General features: G+C 36.2%; 1 protein-coding gene across 1 annotated transcript in view; it reads right to left on the bottom strand.

Moving 5' to 3' along the window:
- MACROD2 (mono-ADP ribosylhydrolase 2) overlaps positions 1-24,044 on the bottom strand; it is a gene marked incomplete at its 3' end in the record, with an annotated part of 1,984,281 nt that overhangs the window by 1,624,463 nt on the left and 335,774 nt on the right.

Here is a 24,044-nt window from a genome sequence, read left to right as displayed (position 1 = left end):
ATCTTCTAGAGAAATTATTTCAAGTCCATACAACAGTGTAAAACAGGACAGCACATTGGGGTGTTTCATAATATAGTGTTAGATGCCATTCAATAGCAAGTGCTACTAGAAGCTGCCTCTGTACCAGGCCCTGTATGGGGCTCAAAGATCATAATGGTGAGCAAAACCAAAACAGGTCCCTGCCCCCACGTAGCTCCCAGTATGATGAAGGAGTCAGACAGATAATCACAGAGAAGTCAAACTGCCTACTATTATGAAGGCCACAGAGGAGAGGAATGTGTAATTAGAACACAGAGGAGTTCAAGGGAGCTGATGTGGTCAGGGAGATCAGGGAAGGGACTTGAGAGGAGCTAAAATCTGAAGAATGGGAAGGATTTATCTAGAGGAAGAAAGAAAGGAAGAGTAATGCTGGAAGACAAAGCCTATATAAAAAAGGCTTATAGAGGAAGGGAGTCTGGCAAAGGCCTCTTGAAAATATATAATAACCACAGATATACTATGTAGATTCTAAAAGTCTATTTGGTTAACTAATTACTTCACTTGACTTCTAATAATCTCAATATAGTAACTGCTCACTAGCAAATAGGTAAAATGAAGTCAATAGTTCGAAAAGAACCAACATTTTTTCTTATTATGTTACTAAGAATAAAAAGGCATGTATTCAGACAGAGGCAGATGAAATATGATGAAAGTTATTATTTTTAAGCCTACAAAAAGTTGGATTAGCCTAAAAATATTCTATATTCAATGTAAAGAAGTTCAGTATAAACTGCTCAAAAATCACAAAATATGACAACAGAAGTTGTAATTAATAGAAGTCATGAAAGGGAATCATTTCTTATGAGAAATAATTCAATATTTTTATATTTAAATTTTAGTATCCTAAGCAAATCTCTTTTATAATTAACAATTCCCCCATTGAGTTCAAAATGTATATAAATTAATTCAATACTATTAATAATATAACTATTTAGTTTTTAGGATCTCCACCTGCCCATTTACACAACAACGTTTTAGCATGCTACCGCATAGACTGCATTTCTCTACTTAAAATGCAGTTATTTACCTAATAAAGCACAGGGAGATTCCTTGGCAGTTTCTTGGGAAAAAGAAACTGTGGTTTTTACGTCTCCCTTGAAAGGAAATTAAATCAAAAATTCTGCATTTAAGTAACAGTGAGGTAGTGACACCAACGCCTTGGGACCAGGAAATTCAGAGTTAAAGCTGGCACTCCATCCCTAAAACAGGCTATTGTCCTGCCCCCACCCCCCAGCCTTGCAAACTTAATTAAATCTAAGTTCTGAGCAGTTGATAAAAGTAGTTCAGAAAACTCCTTATAGGAATTTCTTAAAGGAATCCTTTAGATGCCCTTCTGGGCTCTACTTCCTCTCAGACTATGTACGTTTTCTCTTCTCTTAAAAAAAAAAAAAAAAGAAAGAATTTCAAGTAAAGGAAAAATTTTATCTCAAGTATTCCCTGTCTTCCCAAACCCAGGAAAACAAAACTTTGCCCTTAAAGTCCTTTCAGTCTCACTACTTGGAGGCTGAATCCAGGCTGAAGTTTCATCAAACTTTATTTTTGTTCTTTATATTCCTCAATGTGAATATGCTTTTTTCCTGCAATTAACTTTGCTCTCTAAAAATTAAAAGACACTATATAACATGAGAATTCATTTACAACTCATACATTGATAATTTCCCCCAAATAATTCTTAATCACATTAGTCTGTAAAGTATTGAACAGGAGTCTAATAATAAAGTTTAAAATGACAATTTCAAAATGGCTGATAAAAGTTAATATCCATGTATCTCTAATAATAGAGTCTTGAAGGTTCTATGATAATCATTTCTCATTGAAAAAACCAATAGAACAATTGTTTTTAACTTCACAAAAGTTTACATTTCATTCTGTTAAAAAATCTTGCCTTTGCCAACAATTCAAAATTATTTCCAGCAGCCAGAATAAAGATTATTTCTGAAATTATTTTTCACTTTATTTAATCTGAAACTGTGTGGGAAAAAATGGAGTGTATTTCCACAATAAGCTTTTATTGATTATATTTTAGACTCTTTTTTAAATAAGGGTAGTGGACATAGTAAAGTACAGAGAAGACCTAGAGTTTCTATATTCTAAAACAAATATATGTGGCTAATTAAATTAGGGGAGGAAAAGGAAATAGGAAATAGGACCATATATGTATATGTTATCATTGTATTCAAGAGACAGTGCATATCATATCATGTGACAACTAAGGCCCCAAAAGTAAACTGCTAGTGATGTCAATGAACATGGCAGACAGAGTAGGCAGCTCCAAGAGCCTGTGCCCCTATAGAAATATCAAGAAATCAAGCAAAATTGTCAGAATCAAGTTGGTCAGAACTCTGGGAAACAGTCTGGGGTTTACAGCAACCAAGAGAACACTAAACCAAAACAAAGAAAATTTTTAAATGGCAGAAAATATTTCTGATGTTTTTATTTGCCCTTGCCTCAACTCCCTCCCTAGTTCAACAATAGTCTTAAAGATGGCAGTTGATTCACCTAGTGTGCCACCCTATTCCTGTGTTCCAGAGGAAGCAGAGAAGACACTCACAAAGAACTACATGTGTTCTAACTTTTCCAAGGAATACCTGGGGGAACAATGTGTGGCACCTGACTTTGTTTTGCCTAACTGGGAACTTGCTGAGAAAAGTGGCAAGAATTTGAAAATACTGTAAGGTAGACAAAAAACCACAGTTTCCTGGGACAAAACATTATGCTTGAGGCATCTGATACAGCAACTAAAGCCAGGGAGAAAATGCTGGAGAGAGAGGGGTTTTGTTTTTCATCTATGCTGAGAATTTAAAAAGCCATGCACATGTCCAGAAAAGACCTAATCAGACCTTATGCTTTCATCTCTGGCTGGACTGTAGGGTAAGCTCAAGAAAGAAGTTAAGGCTAATAACACAGAGATGAAAAGTGGGCTGGCAAAGTGTTGAAGGAGTGCCCCAGCAAAAGCCAATCTACAAAGACTACAAGAGGTTTAGGAATATATTTTCCCATTTCCTTTTTCTCTTTCTTTCTTTTCTTTTTCTTTCTTTCTCTCTCTCTCTCTTTCTCTTTTTTCTTTCTTTCTTTCTTTCTTCCTTCCTTCCTTCCTTCCTTCTTTCTTTCTTCTTTCCTTCTCTCTTTTCTCTCTCTCTTCTCTCTCTCTCTCTCTTTTCTTTTTTCTTGTTCTCTTTCCTGTTTTTACCCTTTGTTTTGCTATCTGGCATTCAGGTTAATCTCTGTCAAGACACTAGCTAAACACCAGCTAAAGGAATGGAGACCTCAGAGGCCACCTGTGCCAAAGAACACAGACTTTACAAAATTAGATCAAAACATCACTACAAATAGTTACAGCACACAGAAAGCAATAAAAGTGAACCCAGGAGTGGGGGAAGAATCTGATTTCCAGGGTTAGCATATTATAATGTTAAAAATGTCCAATTTTCAACTAAAAATCTATGAAGCATGCAAGAAATAGGGAACTATGGTCCATTAACAGAAGATGTTAACAGAAACTGTTCCTAAGGGAACACAGCCATTGGACTTATTAAACAAAAACCTTAAATCAACTGTCATAATAAATCAAACCAGGAGTATGATATATAAAAAGAGAATATCAATAAAGATTTAGAAATTATAAAAAGAAACCAAAGAGAAAAAATGAAAAACTCACAAGAGGATTTCAATTGCAGATTTGACAAGGTAGAAGAAATCATCAGTGAATGTGAAGATAAATGAACAGAGCCTAAGAGAACTTTGGTACACAATCAAGCATACCAACATATATGCAATGTCAACCCCAGATGGAGAGTAGAGAAAGAAAGAGACAGAAAGAATATTTGTAGAAATAGTGGCCAAAAATTTCCCAAGTTTGGTAAAATACACAAATCTACACATTCAAGAAGTTCAAACAACTTCAAGAGTATAAATGTGAAGAGATCCACACAGAGATACATTATAATCAAATTGTCAAAAAACAAGGGCAAAGAGAGAATCTGGAAAGCAGCAAAGGAGAAGCAACTCATCACTCATACAAAGGATCTTCAGTAAGATTAACAGAAATCATGGAGGCCACAAGAGAATGAAATGAGATTTTTTAAGTGCTAAAAGAACCACCAACCAAGAATGCTATATCTGGCAAAATTATCCTTCAGAAATGAGGAGAAAATAAGACAGTCTCAGAGAAACAAATTCTGAGAGAGTTCATCATTAGTAGAACTTCCCAATAAGAAATGCTAAAGGGAGTCCTTTAACCTGAAATAGAAGGACACTAGTCAGCAACTTGAAACAATATGAAGAAATACAAAGCTCTGGTAAATGTAACTACATAGTAAATGAAAAAGCCAGTATTATTATGTTTTTTATTTGTAACTCCTCTTTTAATTTACAATAGTATTTAAAAGACAAATGCATAGGACAATAATTATTACCTATGTTAATGAGCACACAATATAAAAAGATGTAATTTGTGAATGACAACATAATGGGGAAGACCTATACAGGATCAGAGTTTTTGTATGCTATTGATTGTAAGTTGGTATCCATTCAAAATAGTTTGTTATAAGTTTAAGATTTTAATTGTAATCTCCTTTGCAACCACTGAAAAAAAAAGCTTAAAAATACATACAGAAGGGGGCTTCCCTGGTGGCGCAGTGGTTGACAGTCCGCCTGCCGATGCAGGGGACACGGGTTCGTGCCCCGGTCCGGGAAGATCCCACATGCCACGGAGCGGCTGGGCCCATGAGCCATGGCCGCTGAGCCTGCGCGTCCGGAGCCTGTGCTCTGAGGCGGGAGAGGCTGTGGCAGTGAGAGACCCGCATACCGCAAAAAAAAAAAAAAAAAAAAAAGTAGAAAAAAATAAAGTAGAAGAAAAGGTAGTAATGGAGGAAATAAGAAACAAAAAGCTATTAGACATACAGAAAAAAAATGGCAGAAGGAAGCTGTTCTCTATCGGTAATCACTATGAATGTAAATGAATTAATTCACTAATCAAAAGAGATTGGCAGAATAGATTAAAAAAAAAAAACATGAAACAATTATATGCTGTGAGAAGAGACTCATTTTAGATCCAAAGACACAAATAGGTTTAATATAAAAGTACTGGAAAAAGATATTCCATGGAAGTAGTAGCCAAAAGAGAGCCAAAATGGTTATATTAATATCAGACAAAATTGGGACTTCCCTGGCTGTCCAGTGGTTAAGACTCTGTGCTTCCACTGCAGGGGGCACGGGTTCAATCCCTAGTCAGGGAACTAAGATCCTGCAAGTACAGGCCAAAGGAAAAAAAAGATAGGAAAAAAGTATCAGATAAAATAGACTTTAAGTCAAAAATTGTTACAAAGGACAAGGAAGGATGATAGATAGGTAGATGACAGAAAGATGGAAAGATAGATTGATAAAAGGGTCAAAACATCAAGAAGATATGAAAATTATAAATACATATGCATTTAACAAAAGAGACCCAAAATATATAAATAAAGAGAAGTAAACAGTTCTACAGGAACAGTTGAAGATTTCAATACCGCACTTCCAACAATAAATAGAGCATCTAGACATGAAGCCAGTAAGGAAATACGAGGCCTTGAATAACACTATAATCAAACTAGACCTAAGAGACATATATAGATCATTCCATCATCAACAGCAGAATAAACATTCTCTCCAATTGCATGTGGAACATCTTCAAAATATACCATGTTAGGCCCAAAATAAATTTCAATAATTTATAAAGATTGAAACAAAGTATCTTCTTCAACACAATGGAATAAAGCTAAAAATCAATAACAGGAAGAAAGCTAAAAAAATTCAAAATTACATGAAAATTAAACACCATAATCTTAACCAATAGGTCAAAGAAGAAATCATAAAGGAAATTTTGAAAATGTCTTCTGACAAATGAAAATAAAACATACTGAATTAGTTTAGATGTAGTGAAACCAATGCTTAGGTGGAAATTTATAGCGAAAATGTATACGTTACAAAAGAAGAAAAATCTCAAATCAATAACCTAACTTTACACCTTAAGGAACTAGAAAAAGAATAGGAAGCTAAACCCAAAGCTAGCAGATAAAGGAAATGATAAAGATCACTGCACAGATAAGTGAAACAGAGAAGAGAAAAACAACAAAGTCTATGAAATCAAAATTTAGTTCTTTCATACATCAACAAGATTGACAAATCTTTAGTTAGACTGACAGATAAACAGAAAGACTAATATATAGATGAAATGAAAAATGAAAGTGAGGACATTACCTCCAACCTTAGAGAAATAAAACTGATTATAAGAGAATACAATAAACAATTGTGCATCAACAAATTGGATAACCTAGATGAAATGGGCAAATTTCTAGAAACACACGAACTACAAAAACTGATTAAAGAAGAAACAGATTATCTCAACACACCTATAAAAAGTAAAGAGATTTAGGGCTTCCCTTGTGGCGCAGTGGTTGAGAGTCCACCTGCCAATGCAGGGTACATGGGTTCGTGCCCCAGTCCGGAAAGATCCCACATGCTGCAGAGCGGCTGGGCCCGTGAGCCATGGCCGCTGGGCCTGCACGTCCGGAGCCTGTGCTCCGCAACAGGAGAGGCCACAACAGTGAGAGGCCCGCGTACCGCAAAAAAAAAAAAAAAAAAGTAAAGAGATTTAATCAGTATGAAAAACCTCCCAACAAAGAAAAGCCCAGTACCATATGGTTTCACTGGTGAATTCTCTCAAACATTTAAATAAAAATTAACACGAATCCTTCTCAACCTCTTTCAAGAAACAGAAGAGGAGTAAAGACTTGTTAACTCATTCTGTAAGGGTAGGATTACACTACACAAAATAAAAACTATAGACTAATACTGCTTATGACTATAGATGCACAAGATGTTCAACAAAACACTAGCAAACCAGACCAACAGTATATTCACACCATGACCAAGTGTGAATATTCCAGGAATGCGTGGGTGGTTCAACGTAAGGAAATCAATGAATGCAATATTTTTAATAGTAGGAAGGGAAAAAAACCACACATGATCAACTCAGTTGATGCAGAAAAAGCATTTGACAAAATCTAATATACTTTCTTGACTAAACAGAACAGAACAAAACAAAACAAAAAAACAGGCAGAAAACTAGGAATAAAAAGGAACTTCCACAAAATGATAAAGAGCATTTATGAAAAATCTACAGCAAGCATCACCACTGCTATTCAACATTGTACTAGAAGTTCTAGCCAGAGCAACTAGGCAAGAAAAAGAAATAAAAGGCGTATGAATTAGAAAAGAAGCAGTCAAACTATCTCTATTTGCAGATGACATGATCTTGCATATACAGAAAATCTCAAAGAATCCACAAAAAAATTTACTAGATGCTAACAACTGAATTCAACAAATAAGATAATATATAAAAAACACTTGTGTTTATACCCACCACTAATGAATAATCTACAGATATTAGAAATCAAATCCACTTATAATAATATCCAAAATAATGAAATGCCTGGAAATAAATTTAACCAAGGAGGTGAAAGATTTATATAATAAAAACAATAAAATATTTTGAAATATATTAAAGACAAATAAATAGAATGATATCACATATTCATGGATAGAAAGTCTTAATATTATTAGATAGCAATATTACCTAAAGTGATCTACAATTTCAATGAAATCCCTATCAAAATTCCAATGGCTTTTTTTTTGCATAATTTGCAAAGCTAATTTTCAAATTCATATGGAATTGTAAGGGGCCTCCAATAGCTACAACAATATTGAAAAATGAAAACAAAATTGCAGGGCCCACACTTCCTGATTTCAAAACACAGTCATCAAAATAGTGTGGTACTCACATAGGATAGATGTGGATCAATGAAATAAAACTGAGAGTCCAGAATTAAACCTAAATATCTATGGTTATTTGAATTTCAGTAAGGGTGCCAAGATGATTTAACATGAAAAGAACAGTATCATCAACAAATGGTACTGGGATAACTGGATACCCACATGCAAAAGAATTAAGTTGTACCCTACTTCACTCCACATATAAACTCTAATTACAGATGGATAAACAGCCTAAATATAAGAGTTAAAACCATAAAACTCTCAGAAGAAACCGTACAAGTATACGGTTGTATACAAGTATACAAGGCTTCATGACCTTGGATTTGGCAATGGATTCTTAGCTATGACATCAAAACACAGCAACAAAAGAAAAAAAAAGAGATAAATTGGACTAGAATTTACAATTGAATTACAATGACCCAGAGAAATGAAAATTTATTTCCACACAGAAACGTGTACACTAATGTTTATAGAAGCATTATTCATAATAGCAAAAGTGTAGAAACTACCCAAATGTCCTTCAACCGATGAATGAATAAACAAATTCTGGTATATACATACATTGGAATATTACTCAGCCATAAAAAACAAAAACGTTAAAACTGAAAGAAGCCATACACAAACAGTATGATCCCATTTATGTGAAACATCCAGATTGGCAAATCCATAGAAACAGACAAGCAGGAGGTTTTGGTGGTTGCCAGGAGCTGGGGGAGGTGGGAGAAAATGGGGAATAACTATCTAATGGCTATGGGTTTCCTTTTGAGGTGATGAAGTGTTTTGGAGCTAGATAGAAGTGGTAGATGCACAACATTGTGAATGTACTAAATGCCACTAAATAGTTCATTTTAAAAATATTAATTTTATGACTGTGACCAGCATACAGTAAGGTATTATTATTACTAGGATCTATATTTCTGCAGACCAAAAGTCATTACTCAGATCTATGAAAACTCAGATACTCCTTTTTGTCTTATGGAAAGGGATTCCACTGGACATTACAGAAGCTGATGCCTGGGCCTACTGGGGAAACCATCAATACTAGAGTTATAAACATGACCTTTATTAAACAGCTAGAAAAGGAAGTGAAATGTACAGATAAACCAGAGATGTCAGTAAATGGGATCTGGAAAATAAACTTCTGCTGGGCATGCACAAAGAAAATAAAAGGTTAAGGTGAGCTGTGGACAAAACATAAGAAGCCTAAATGTCAGAAGGATTCATTGGGAAGAAGCATGCATTCCTATCTATGAGCTTTTTTTCCCTACTCCCCATGGTCACTAGGCTAGCGATTGGCTACTTTTTTGGAATCCTGTTCACAAACCCTCGTGGTTTCTAGACAGCTGCCTAGTCTGCTGACCATTCTGACAAAAATGACCTGAGAACCAAATCAGTCAGTTAAATTACCCTACGTATCCTTTCCACCTACTGGAGTCACATGCTTTACACAACTGAAATAGCTGGTGTTTAGGAAAAATGAGGGAAGTGCTAACAGCTCCATTTTTGAGGTTTGAGGTTTTATTCTTAAGCATCAGTCATTCAGTTCGGACCAAAATTTTAATTCACTAAAATTTAATTCAGCAAAGCTATATGGATCATCTATCATGTGTCCAAATCCATACTAGATTCCAAGATAGGGGCTGAGACCTCAGAAGGGATGTACAAAGCCATGACAGCACACTCTAGTGGGACAAACACAGAGATAGAAGAAAAGGGGTCATAGTCTGTTTCCTGTGTCACAGGGGAACACTGATAACCCTGACAAATGTAGAGGGCTGTGGCGAGGGTATGATTAAGAAGTAGAATCAAAGGTATCTCAGAAACTAAAGAATAGTCTAGGGATGGCAAATACTGGAGGCAGTGATCATAACACTCTATTTTATCAAACCCGGATATGACCTCAGAGTACTTAATGGTCCTCAGAGGGCCACCATGAATAGATCAGCCTTGGCACATGAGTTCATAAATAGACAGTAGAAATGAGAGGGATCATTATCACTGAACACTGACAATGTGACTTCAATTTCCTAAATCTCCTCAGCATCACACAGCCCCTGCCAGCTAGGAAAGGCTTCTTAGACCCATATTTCAGATTTTGTTCAGCAGCTTCTGTCCTGTCCAGGAGATATTTTCCTTTTATTTCTTCCCCAATCTGAAGACATCTTCTAGAAATTAAATAATGATTAGTAGATTCTACTGAGTGTGACCATAAGCTAAGCACCATGCTAAACAGTTGACATACATGTATCAAACACAGGGACAAACGACAAAATGTAATTTTCAAAGTAGGTATTTCTGAAATGCTTTTCTAAAAGAAATTATGCTTAATTATAACAATAACTAACGGTAAATGAGGACTTTATATTTTGCAACTGGATTTATAACCATGATAATTCATTTGCTCTTTCCAACAACCCCTTGAGGCTGGTGGGATAGCTGTTAATATCCCCAGGAGCGATGAAGTAACTCACCCAAGTTCTTGTTATAAATAGCAGTGCAGGGTATCAAACCCTCTCCCAGATTCTAAATACACTTGACTTGACTGCCAGATGCAAGGAAAGTTGAGCAATGAGCCTGAAATTTAATAATTTGCTGCCTAATCTCCCTTTCTGAGATCTGCCTTGCCTTTGGTTTTCTTATGTGAACTCTGAAAGAATCCCTTGCAGATACCTACTATATTCTCTTGACCTAATGCAAAAGTTGCCAAGCACTGCTGCAAAATTAAAATCATCTAATGCAAAATTTCCAAGCACCATAACGTAAAACAAAACAAAACAAAAAGCCACAACTCATCTGCAAGGCAATAAGAAGCAGTCGGTAAAAACTTGGATTGCTTGGATCCTAGAGCCAGTCAGCCTGGGTAATGAAGCCTGATGGCTGTACATAGTGATCTCGGGCAAGTTTTCACTTTGTTCTAGGCTATAATTGGGGGATAATGGTATTAACTACTTCACAGGGGTGTTGAGAGAATTGAATAAATTAATATCAGTAAGTAAAGTGCATAGAAGAGGACCTGGAACATAATATGTGCTGAATAAATGAAAATTATACTGAACCAAAAATCTACTATCTTGTAAACTATCCCCAGGAGTAAATTAATCTACTTGAGAAGTTGCCTTAACTCCTTTTAAGTCCCCAGAGTGACATTCAGTCCACTGTTTATTCCCATGTACTTTACTATTTCCTATATATATAACAACACTTGCCACTTAAAAGTAGACTAAATTGTTATAAAGCATCGTTCCTCTTTGAAACTGATCCTTTGCCTCCATATTTCACTCTGCTTTCACCTCAAACCTGAAACAGTCTTTGCTTTTTAAAGTGAACAATTTTGCCATTTGAAGGGAAGAAATATATTACAGCTGCAAAGATAAGTTAAATGTTTCAAAGAACTAAGCCTGGCATCTTTAAGAATAAGACACGTTTAAGCAAAAGAGATGGCTTTGTGTGAGATCAGAGGCAGATCCAAAGTCTTAGGGGGGTACAAAACAGCCTCTTTGGCCATTTCCCAAAATCTCAAGAGCACTGCCTTATTTGCACATTCATTTGCATGAGTCTTATCAATATCAAATGTACTCACATATTTACTGTGTGCCTGCCTTTCCTGACAGATGAAGAGAAACTGTTCTCTGTCCAAGTTCACCAGCAGCTCATCAGTTGTCTGCAACCTGCAGTTCTAAGGATAAGGCAGTGAGAACCACATTTCATGGTTTTATGGGCTACGTTTGGTGACTGAGGTTTGCCCTAAGGAACCCAACATTTAACCTAGAAATATTTGTGAGTAGAATCATTTCCTTTCTTCCTTTTCTTTCATTCTAGAGGTCACTGCCACTAGAAATATGACCAAACAGAGAAAGAAGGAGTAAAACAGACTTTCAACTTCTTTAAGAAATTCTATATTCATAGAATATAGACTATCTAGATATGCTGTAAAAATTGTTAATCCTCTCATTTAAATATTTAATTATATTAGTAAGTGCTCAACACTGAAAAAAGGCAAGAAATAGAGAAAAATACTGAAAAGAAATGAAAAGTTGCCCACTATCTACATTTTGTAAAAAGCACTAAGATGGTTCTGATACACAGAGTTGAGGTTGTTGCTGCTGGTGATTAAGAATGCCAAGGATATTATGTTATCTAATAGGTCAGTAGACTCCTATTGCGGCAAACTATATTCCTCAAAGATGACTGCAACAGTATCTCCTGGTCTTCTTAGTCTTCTTACAATGTGACTTTCACACTCCTCCCATGGAGAGGTGGGCGTCTGTGTTCCCTCCTATTAAATCTGGATGGATTTGTGACTAATGGAAGTAACGTAAGTAAGTGACTACTGAGGACAAGTTATAAAAATGTGATGGACTTCTCCCTGTTTCTTTTGAGATGTTCACTCTTAGAACCCAGCCATCATGCTATGAGGAAGCCTAAGCAACCCGTGAAGAGGCCAACTTGGAGAGTACAGAGGTACCCAGTACACAGCCCTGGCTGAGCTCTAAGAAGAAGTCAGCATCAATTGTGTGAGTCAACCAACTCGAAAGTAGATCCTCCAGCCCCCAGGTCAGCCACCCCAGCTGATGCCATGTGAGCAGAGATGATGTGTAACTATTGAGATTTGTGCACAAAATACATCTTTGGTTTTATTGTAAGGGCACTAAGTTTCGGGGTGGTTTGTTATGAGGCAACAGATAATTACTTAAACTAATAGAGCGACTACAACTGAAATGGTAAGCATCTATCATGCAGCAATACTGTAAAATGGTTTTAGACGTTGTATCTCAGTTAATTCTCACAATAACCCTTCTGGTATAGAGAGTATTATTACTCCCAATTTATATATGGGGATATTCAAAAACACACACAGGTTAAGTAATTCATCCACAATTTAATTAACTCAGTTAGCAAGTAGAACTGGGCAATGAACCAGGAGGTCTGGCTACAAAGCTAATGCCCTTAACCACAACACTGAGCAGTGGGAGAACATTCCACTTAATTAAGATCCAATTGTTGTTTCTGAAGTGCAGCTCCCGTCAGGATCTGCTTCCCCAAGCCCTGCTCAGCCACATTCCTCTCTTCCTAATGAGAAAGACACACAACCAGATGGACTACTCCCTCCCAACACTGAGGTTCAGACAGATTGAGTTACTAGCTTAAGCTACAGAGTGTCCATGCTGGAGATCCAAGCCAGGTCTGTCTGACATCAAAACTTATGCTCTTTCTATTGTTGTATGGTACCCATTGGGCTAACGGATGACTGCAGTAGATGAATAATAAAAATTATAGATAATTCAAGTTAATTATCTTTAACTAATACATTGATGTATATGGGAAGAGCACTGTTTTCCAAATCATATTTTCCCAAGGAGAATGAAATAAATGTTCTAATTTTTGACACAGAGCTATGAGGCAAGGGAATTTCTGAATGAAAAATTACTGTTCATATACAGCAACATTTCACAAACGTTTGGTTTCAGGACTCCTTTATATCCTTAAAAATTGTTGAGTACACCAAAGAGCTTTTATTTATGTGGATTATATTTTTCAATGTTTAATATGTTACTGGTTAAAACAGAATTTTTTTAAATACTTATAAATTCATTTAAAAATAAGAATAACCCAATATACATTTATATAAATAGCATATTTTGTGAGGAAAAAAAGGTATATTCCAACAAACAAAAAGTCTTATTCAGAAAAATAGCACTGTTTACAGTCCTGCAAATCATTTTAATGTTTGATGTAAGAAGAGATAACTGGGTCCCCATCTCTGCTTTGGCATTTCCAATTTGCTGTGGTATCACAGGTCATGCAGCCTCTTTAAGACTCCACTTTACGTGTATAAAAGAATGAGTGAAAAAGGCAAATAACATTTTAATACCATCATAAAAGCAGTTTTTATCTTACAAATCCTGTGGAAGAGTCCTCACATTACTTTAAAAATTGCTAGTATACAGTATACAAAAGGTTGTTAACCAATTAAAATTCAATAAGAAAAAGAATAGAATAATATTTATATGACCTTAATGTAGAAAATGATTCTTTGAACTAGACACAAAAAGTACAAACCTTTAAGTTACAAAAACTTATTTTTTAAATTAAAAGTTAAAAGACAAGCCATACATTGGCAGAAGGCACCTCCAACACAACTTTATAGACAAATAATTATTATTCAGAATATATTTTTTTAATTGCTACAAATCAATAAGAAAAACGCAAATGTCTCCGGAGAAATCAAGGCAAAGAAACATAAATAAGGCATTTCACAGAAGAGAAAACCCAGAAGGCCTATTAAGTGTCTGAAAAGGTATGCAACCCACCAGAAGCCGACAAATGCCAAGGAATACAACAAAGAGTATTATTTTGTGCTCATTAGATTGGCAAAAACAAACAAAAGCCCTGACAATCAAGGACTCGTGTACTACTGATGGGAATGTAGCAGCTACTTTAGGAATACAGCAGACACTGCTTATTGTCTACTTGTCACCCACCTTTCCCCATCTTCCTTCCTAACAGCATATTTTGTTCAGGTATCTCCTTCCTCCTGATAACATTCTTCGAGGTAAACTGGCCCTATCCCCACGTAGTCATCATGGTCTTATCTAACCTTGTACGTAATCAACTTCGGGTGTGATTCAGTTTTAGCCAATAAGATATGAAAGAAAGCCAGGTGGAGGAAGTTTCTAGGAAAAGTTTCCCTGCCCTTCAAAAGAAACAAAGAGATACAATAACTTTGGCCATTGTTTTGTCTGCATTTGATTCCTTGTAACCATGAGGAGAGCAAGCCATTGAGTCAATGAATAAACCAAGTCTAGACCACCTCTACCCCTGGACTTCTTGGTATGTGAGGTAATAAATTTCTTTATTTTAGCCACTTTGAACTCTATTGTCTGTTATTTGCAGCTGAAAGAACGCTAACAAAGAGAAGAATTTTGCAGTATCTAGTATAGTGACCTATACCTATAGTCATACCCTAAGACCCAGAAATTCCATTTCTAGTTACATAAGCCAGAGAAGCTCACCCATGCAGAGGAGGAGATATGTAAAAGAATGTTCCTTGTAGTCTTATTTGTACAGAGGGACAACTGAACGCAAGTTTGCAGTTTATTAATGATAATTATCATTAAAATAAGTTAATTTTTATAACAGGTAGGTAATTATTAATACTAATGTATTTTTAATTCCTTTTTCTGTCCTTTGTGGAAAGAGGATGTCACTATTTTGAATTATGAGATCAAAGCCACCCACTATAAGGCAACAAATTAGAAGAATCCCAGGTCACCGACTGTGTGGAGGGCCATGTTCCCCCTGGACTACCTATCTGGACTTTTTCACAAGTGGGAAATCAACTTCCATGTTAAGTCACTCTTAAGTTTTTAGGGCTCACAGCTGACCCTAATTTTAATTAAACAAATAAGAAAACATAGACTGAAAACACAGCACCAAATTCGCCACAGTGGATGGATGCTTCTGGGGAAGGAAAGAGGTAAGTAGATGAGAGAGAAAATGAAGGATATTTCAACTTTATAATATTCTTATATTCTGTTTTGAATTAAGGATCTAAAGCAATAAATAATTAAAATAAATGAAATGTTAACCTCTGTTAATTCTAGGTGGTGCATATTCTATTTCATTATTCTCTGTACTTCTCTGTGTTTGACTTCTCAAAAAAATGGATGACATAGACAAAATTACCCAAAAAGCAAAAAAAAAAAAAAAAAAGAGGACGGAGGGAGGAAATGAAGTAAAAGAACATGCCCTCTCACCCAAAAAGAAAGAAAATGTGCTCCTTCTACATATACAAATTTAAACAATATCAAGACCAAATTTATCTCCTATTAAAATGAAGATGAGCACTACCCAAAGTTGTTGAGGGTGCAGGGAGTGGGAGAATACATCCTTTCTGGAGGGCAATCTTGTAATCACAGCAACTTCATTTAAAAAGTGTCAGCTCTATGAAGCATCAATTTTACCTCAAAGAAGTTATCTTAATAAATTTGAGCACAAAGATTTCATTGGAAACATTTTCCTCATACTCTTGCTTATAATCTGGAAAGATTGAAAAGCATGCAAATGCTGGGAAAGACAGGCTAGTCATGGTGGTTGCTATCTCTGCAAACAATGGCATACTGTATAATGGCTCCCATTATGACTGATGATATCCAGGCACATTTGATAGTGCAGAGACAAGTTCACAATTTTCTTAAGTGAAAAGAAGTTATAATAATAAGTACAAAAGCAATATGTACAATACATGTTTTCCTAATTTAATTTGTTTACATATAGATAGAAGTTATTAAAATCTTAAAGGCTCTATTTTTATTTTCCTCTTATTATCATTCTTTTCTAACTTTCTACAACTTAACAGTGTCATTTAATGGCTGTAAACTATAAAGTGAATTGGAACAGTTGATTGCAACAAGTCTGATGAAAATAGGCAGTAGTGGTCAATTCATTTCTTACCATTAAGACATGGATAACTGGGTCCTAACAGCATAGTATTTGGAGTCATTTTGTCTCCTCTCAAACAACATGCATTTGTTTTTAAATAAGATTGTAAGTATCCCATATTAGAGATACTGAGGGAAAAAATACCATTGGGGCATAATTCCACCAAAATCAATCCTTGAGACTAACAGGACAATTAGTGGTTTTCTTTAACTGATGAGTGAAGAAATGTGTTCATTTGTTTACTAATGAAGGATGTTGTTCATAAAGGATAAGTCAAAGGCAGGAATGAGGTTCAGAAGGGCCAAGTGTAAACAGAAATGCCTGTTAGGATTCTGGCACATTACATGGTAGATGGCATATTCTGAACTGGTATAACTTTTCTCTGAATGCTTTCTTTTAGGTACTTTCTGTTACAAATTACAATGAACCCTTAATGCCACAGTACTTTTATTCCATGTTCTAAGACCTATACGTTTGTTCTGGATGCATATTTTGGATGACTCCATTGCCTCCACTAACATTACAGTGTTAGACTAGATGTTAATCTGGATACAAACCAGAAGGCTCTGAGAGCTGCCCCATATTCCTAATGGACATGTGGATGATTTACTGTGACTTGTGGGCTCATGCACACACACCCCCCCCCCCCATTTAATGGGCACGGCTTAGTTAGGCCATTCTAGCTTTCTCGGCAGGTGTCAGCTTTCACCATCCTAAAGTAGATGGTTTCCTTTCCATACAGAGAAGACCCTTCCTCGTCCAGGGATTACATTCCTGGATGCAGAACAGACAATAACTCGGGAATCCCACGGACTCTATTGTAAACTTACGACGAAAAGCTTTTGGAAAACCTCAACACTGTTTCCTGGAAGGGCCTAAGAATGGTACGAGAAGACTCAGGTCATAGTCCTTAAAAGCCCAAATTAGTAACGAATCTCCATTTTTGACTACCTTTCCCCTCCTCTGCCATCAAATTTTAGGATTTTGGTCTACACTTAGCTTTCCACCAGTCTTTTCATTAATATCACCATTATTGGAATACTAGTCTCATTACATTGATACTGTTACTTTGCTCAAATCTATGAACTTCTCTTTTCTTCCTTACTGGCCTCTGTAATTCAGCAACCTCTTCTATTCTTCCCCAAAATTCATGACAAGGATGGATGAAGGGAACATGCATTGTGAATGTTCTCAATTTCTTCTGTCTTCCTTGCTTGCACTTACCACCATAGTAACTGGTAAAGACTTCAAAATCCACCTACTGTGGCTCTCTCTTCCTCTCAAATTGTTGCTATTTTAGCAGCTTTGGTTCTTTCCTTAATGTCTCTTCAAAAACTTTCCCTCTTTAACTGCTGTAAGTCTCATTTCAAATACAGTTTTGTAGCCCAGAGTACACTGCTTAAATTGCTCCTGACCTTCTCAACCATGGACTAAGGTCAGGTTTCTTTGTTCTTTGGGATTGCTTAGGAGCCAGTACCTAGCTGTCATGAGATGGTTTTGGCCCACCTATAATCTATGTATTAGTGGATAGAGCAACTTTAGAAGGTTGGTTAGAGAGTCTTTGGAAAACAGTGAATGAGTCAACATGACCAGACTTATAGCACATACCTTAATATCATCTTCAGAGTACCCAGAACAAGTTCCTGCACCTGCTATGCAATTATTAAATTATCAGCTGCATTAGAATGGAGATGGTAATATTTTATTTTGTTCGGTCAAGAAGAGAAGAAATAAATATGATTTAAAAGTTCCTTAAGATTATTTTTGTTTGGTCAAGAATATAGGATATAAATATGATATAAAACATCTTTATAATTACTTAACATTTATAATAATTTATTTCAATATTTATAATATTTCTACTTCCTGCCAGAAAGCTACGTCTACTTTCTATCTGAAAGTCATGTTTACTTTCTTTTAGAAAACTACACTGGAAACACATAAGATGCAACATAATTTTCTCTAACTTCTTTCAAAGATAAGATAGAAAGATTTGCTTACAAGGAACAAGTAATAACAGCAATGCCAACAACAATAATGATGATAATATTGATAACTTAATTACAGTTTACAAAATATAGATAAAACTCTTAGCTTTTACTGCACTTAAAATTCTAAAGTAAAAATCAAGCAAATATAAAAAGATGTAAACCCTACTTCCAAAAAATTTATTTAAAAAACAATGTTAACCTAGGATTTTTTGACAACAAACCTCTGTCATTTACATTTTACTTGTTCTTTTCCCTTCTTTTGTCAGCCAATAAGCTTTGCTCTTTGTCAATAAGATGTGATCTGATAAGCTTATTTCTGACTTGCCCCAGGGAAGCAGGGGAGGACTTCAGAGAGACAAGTCTGTTCCCTGGGCTAGCAAAGGAAACAAAGAGGAGCTGCTTGGGAAGTGACTCAAATAGTTTCTGTATTGCTTCTATGTAAACATGAGATTTAAACTACCAAAAAGCTTCCTCCCAAACAAAAATTACTCATTTTTAAAAGTAACACTTTGTTAATCATATTTCAATTCTATCCTCATTTAAAAAAACAAATTATTAAGAATAAAAGCTCATTAAAACATAAATAAATATTGGCAATATTTGTGCACTTTTAATAAAACTTGTCAAGTCTAGATCTTAATTTTTAAACACACATATGAAACCTAGTGAAGTATTTGTAAATTTGTAGCACTAATACATTTTAAATATCAAACAAAAGGAACAAAAGTTTAACTAATGAAAGAATTATAAAATGCTTTTAAATTCCCCAAATTTACAGTTAATCACTTAGAATATGAAGGAAGTGAAGCAGAGGGGACTACAGACATACTTTAATCTATCTATAACATATTTGTCATAAATCACGGTCAGGAAATTTAAATAGATTTATATTTTAAAGAATTTCCCATGATAATTTTTAACTATTTTTATTTGGACTAGATGGTATTGTGAAACATTCGCTTAGTCCAAATCTAATCAATCGATAATACTTTATCCCTTAAAAAATCTTGCAGATGATAATCAATACATGCCAGTTTTTAAGGGAAAAGTACTAATTTTAGTACATCTGCTTCTCCCAGAAGTACCAATGAGGGACAGTTTCCATAGTCATTTATAAGCAGATATAATATAAAACAGTTTTTTTTTTTTTTTTTTTTTGCCGTAATCGGGCCTCTCACTGTTGTGGCCTCTCCCATTGGGGAACACAGGCTCCGGACGCGCAGGCTCAGCGGCCATGGCTCACGGGCCCAGCCGCTCCACAGCACGTGGGATCCTCCCGGACCAGGCACGAACCCATGTCCCCTGCATCTGCAGGCGGACCCCCAACCACTGCGCCACCAGGGAAGCCCATAAAACAGTTTTTGATTCTACTTTAAACATGTTTCTTTCAACATTAAACATGTTAATGTACCTAAGTAATCTGGACTGCACTGAAATAGCAATCCTAAAAGAGGTAATCTCAAATACAAGGAGAATACAGAGCTGGTTTGGAAATAAGATAAATCTGACAACAATTTCAGGAAATCTTCCTCTCAGAAAGTCTATTTGTGTACCTAAAATTAGCACCAATACTCCAGAAACAGTGAAACAATAAGATGGTTTGCAAGTGACGACAGCTTTGGCTGAGATTAACAGCAAGCTATGTAGATAGAATCACGTGGCTTTGGAGCAATCCACTTGTATGATATCTAGTAAATACATATCTCAATGATCAGACATATATTGATCTGCTCTTAATAACTGTAAGCCATTCCTCCAAAGCTATGCTTTATACTAATCATTTTCAAGAATAAGGAATTTGTCCTTTGATTTGTAATTAAGTCTCAGAACAAGCCTTAGATACTGTTATCTCAAGGTCTGAGCATCCAGGACAGTAAGCAGAAGCGTTTCTCAAATTGTTTCATTTCCAAAGATAAACTGTTAAAACACATAGCTTAATTTAACATTAGTGGATTGTGCCTTTTGAAATGATCCTGGCCCTACTCATCACTATGAAGATAAAAAGCAACTATCTACAAGTTTTAGCTTTGTCTTGGTAAGTGCTTTCTCAGATTTAATGAGCTCTTACAATGCACCACTTTACTGAAGTTCATAATAGCAAAACGAAGTGGGTCCCATGTCTCCATCTTCATAAATGAGAGAACTGAGGCTCAGAGAACTGAAGTTCTTTTCCCAGGGCCACACACAGAGTATCTATCAGAGGGAGAATTCACTCTCTGCTTGCTCTAAGTTTGCTTTTTCCAAGGTCCATTTTAAAAGTCTCTTTTTGCATTTTAAAACAAAGTGAGAAGGGTGACAGGGCATTAGGGAGTGGGAAGGGGTCAAGGACACAGCCTACATCAGCTGGAGTTGGATCATGCATCATCTGCATGGCCAGACATGAAAGCAGAGAAAAGGTTAGAAAGTAGGGATCAGCAGGCTTTCCATTTTGCACTAGCCAGCTGTCTCAGCCCATCAGTTGTGGCCAGGTACTAACCCTGTTCTGAACCACAATTTCTCCTCTCTTTCCTGGGAGGCCAAAGGGGTGCTTTTTTCTCAGTTTTTAAAAAATCATCTTTATCCCAATCCTGAAAGTGTAAAAAGAGTCTAACTTGGATGCTGGGGAAAATAAGGGTGTATCAGAGGGTGGGCAGACAAGCAGGCAGGGAAATAACCACCTGATTTTTTCTCTTTGATTTCTGTCTCAAGTCCTGTAATGACAGATCTCACTCCACTGCAGTATGTTTTGGAAATATACTTAAAAGGGATATGTGATTATTTTTAGGTACATTTTAAGTGTTGACTAATAAAAGGCAAATATCAGAACAGAAGAGCAGTTTAATATAGCATTTTTAAAACCATTCAGTATTCTAAGGCATCCATGACCTGCTATAATCTAATTATCTCTCCAACACCCTTTGGAATTGTCCAGAAAGATGTGGTACAGTTTCTAACTGGTGCATTAAGCATCTGGCCTGACTTCACAGAATTACAGATAGCTGAATATGTACTCTCTATATATTTTATTAACATCCCAGAGGTTCACGTTAAGATGTAGTATTGATGTGCCCTAACTTGCATCACTACCTGTTGACAGAAAAAACTAGGCAAGACTTGAGAGGGTCCACAAATACAAAAATCTTTTAAAGATGTTTTGGCAATTTAAACAAAACTTTGGCTTAAAAAAAAAAAAGAAAGAAAATAAAAAGAGCAGCTTCAAGTTTATAAATTTATAAAACATGCCCAAGTTTCAGCATGCCAAATCCTCTAAAAATGAGCTAATCTCCAGCATCCGTTCCTTCCTTCTCAAACTAACAGTGTCCAATTTTCCTTCAGATCATACCCTGGCCTCCACTCTCAGCCGTGTGTCTGAATGGGGTTGACCCTACCTACAGCTCTTACAGGGGGCTTAAGCTCACCAATGTATCTCCCCATCTTCCTGCAATAGGTTCAGGAATGAGCATGTGATCAAGATTAAACAAATGAGAAAGAGTGAATCATACATCTGTGCATGTGTAGGAGCTTCTGGAGGTGACCTCTCTTCCCCTGAACACTGCAATGTGGGAATGTGATACATGGAACTGTCACTGCCTAAGGGAAAAGCCTGGAGCTGCCAAGGATCCATTGTACATGATCTAAGGAGACTGCCAACACTCCTTTGCCAACACTGGAAAACCCAGAGCCAGAGAGAAACTTCTTTGTTGACATACTTTAAGCCACTGTATTAAGCTTTACCTGAAGCCAGCCAGACCATACATTTGAACTTCTCAGTTACATGAACTAACAGATTTCCAATTGTTGATCAGATAGTAAGGCTTGAGCTTTCAATCACTTGCAACCAAAAAATTCTCAACTGATAATAAGCCCAAGGCATTTAATATACCAAAAGCCTGAGCTGATTTTGTTGGTTGGTTTGTTTATCAGACAACTTTGAAGACTTTATTCTCAGGAAGAGTGGTGAGGGGAAGAAAAATCATCAAGGATGTGTCTTTCTAAAACCTAAGAGAACTTTAATACTTTCTAAGATTAAATTTCCAATATCATAGTTGGAGGTGGTCTGGGGGTCATCTGGTCCTACCAGCTTCTTTTACAGGGAAGTTTTAACAAATTTGTGTACAATGAATGAGTGAATGAGGAAGCTTAAGTTTAGGCAGGTTGGAAGACCTCATTTAAATTGTTCCATTTCAGCTGGGAGTTGTTTATAAAAGAGGTTTAGTGGTGGTTGTTGTTTTCACTTGGATACACAAGTAAATAGTAAAGCCCGGGAAACCTGATTCCAAATCCAACCTACCCTGTCCTCCATCAGGGAACATCTCTTACCCTCTCACAAAAACAGAAAAACACAAAGTTCTTCGATATGGCCAGTTTAGATGGTCTTAGAATTTTAAAATTGGAATATGCTAGTGGAGTTCATTTTCCGGCCACTTCTTTACCCTCTGAAATGCATTTTCTCATGTACAGTGTTAGATTCACAGGCTAGCCCACAAAACAGAGCAAAATGCAAAAAAAATGACAAATGTCTTTTGAATCTAAAACATCTACTAGAACTCAACTAAGTTCTAAATCCTGAGAACATGGGACCATGAAATGCATGAAGACAACAGAAAAAAAAAATTAAACAAGAAAATATCCTATTTGCCTACCTCCTCCCTCATTTCCTGGCTATTGAACAACAAGAGTGTGAAAAAATCTGTCATTGGTCCTCTCTGACCTCCCTTTGTGCATTCTTTTACCACTTCTTAATGTCTCCTTTTTTCAAATGCTCAGATGCCCTCATCTTAATAGAGGCAGTTACCATTCCTTTGGTACTTACTATGAGTCAGGTACTGAGCTAACAATTTCAGAAATATTTAGTAATTTGTCTATAGTCATGTGGCAAAGCCAAGATGGAGCCCAGGTATGCTAGACTGTGAAGAACATGCTCTTAAACATTAGTCTACACAGGTGGGTTCCTCCACTAAGAGCTGAGTTCTCTCTGCTGTAAGAATCAGGGCCCCCATTCCTATCACAGCCTAAAGGGCTTCTCACTGAAAACTGTCTGCCTTCCTTCCCCTCCTACCAGGACAGCCATCCCCTTATTGTAGGTAATCTCCCTTAGGTAACAAAGGAGGAAAGCAATCTGAATTAACTCAGGGTAACTCAAACTTTTCAGAGGCGGTCCATTTTATTGCAAAAAAATGTACATATTATTATAAGTTCGCCTCCAACTGGCAGAATTTCAGACAGTTGATAAGAGGAAGAAGTAAAAACAAGAACAAAAACAAAAACAAACGGAAGCAGCAAAAGAGTATATATTTTTGGACAGGGTGGGCTGATAGGAGCTATCTCAAGAGTTTGCCTCCAAAGTTAGCACCTCTAGTACAGATCACATTTTTCATAATCTCTTGCCTTCTTCTATATTTTAATCCACAACTTAAAAAAAAAAAAGAAAGAAAGAAAGCAACAATACATAATTGGCATTCGGTAAGTTCCTGCTGCCTTTATTTGCCATGTGGTGAAACCAAACCCCAGAGCAGATAATATGAAGTCATGGCAGGCTAGGGAATGGAAACCTCAGAACTCCTAACTCCCAGGCCAATATACCTTCTTTTAGATACTGATAACCAAAATTGTCCATTTATCTTTCTTTTCTGTTTAAGGTCTGCCTGAATGGAGACAAAACTGATTAAATATTGATATAAGCCCATAGGAATTTGGCCAGGCAAAAAGTTCTTTTTAAATATAATCAACTCCCAACTGAAAATAGCTTCTAGAAAGAATGCTTTCATAAAACAATTTAAT

The sequence above is a fragment of the Stenella coeruleoalba genome (assembly GCF_951394435.1).
Source record: "Stenella coeruleoalba genome assembly, chromosome: 15".
NCBI lineage: Eukaryota > Metazoa > Chordata > Mammalia > Artiodactyla > Delphinidae > Stenella > Stenella coeruleoalba.
This window is presented reverse-complemented; position numbering and strand designations above follow the sequence as displayed.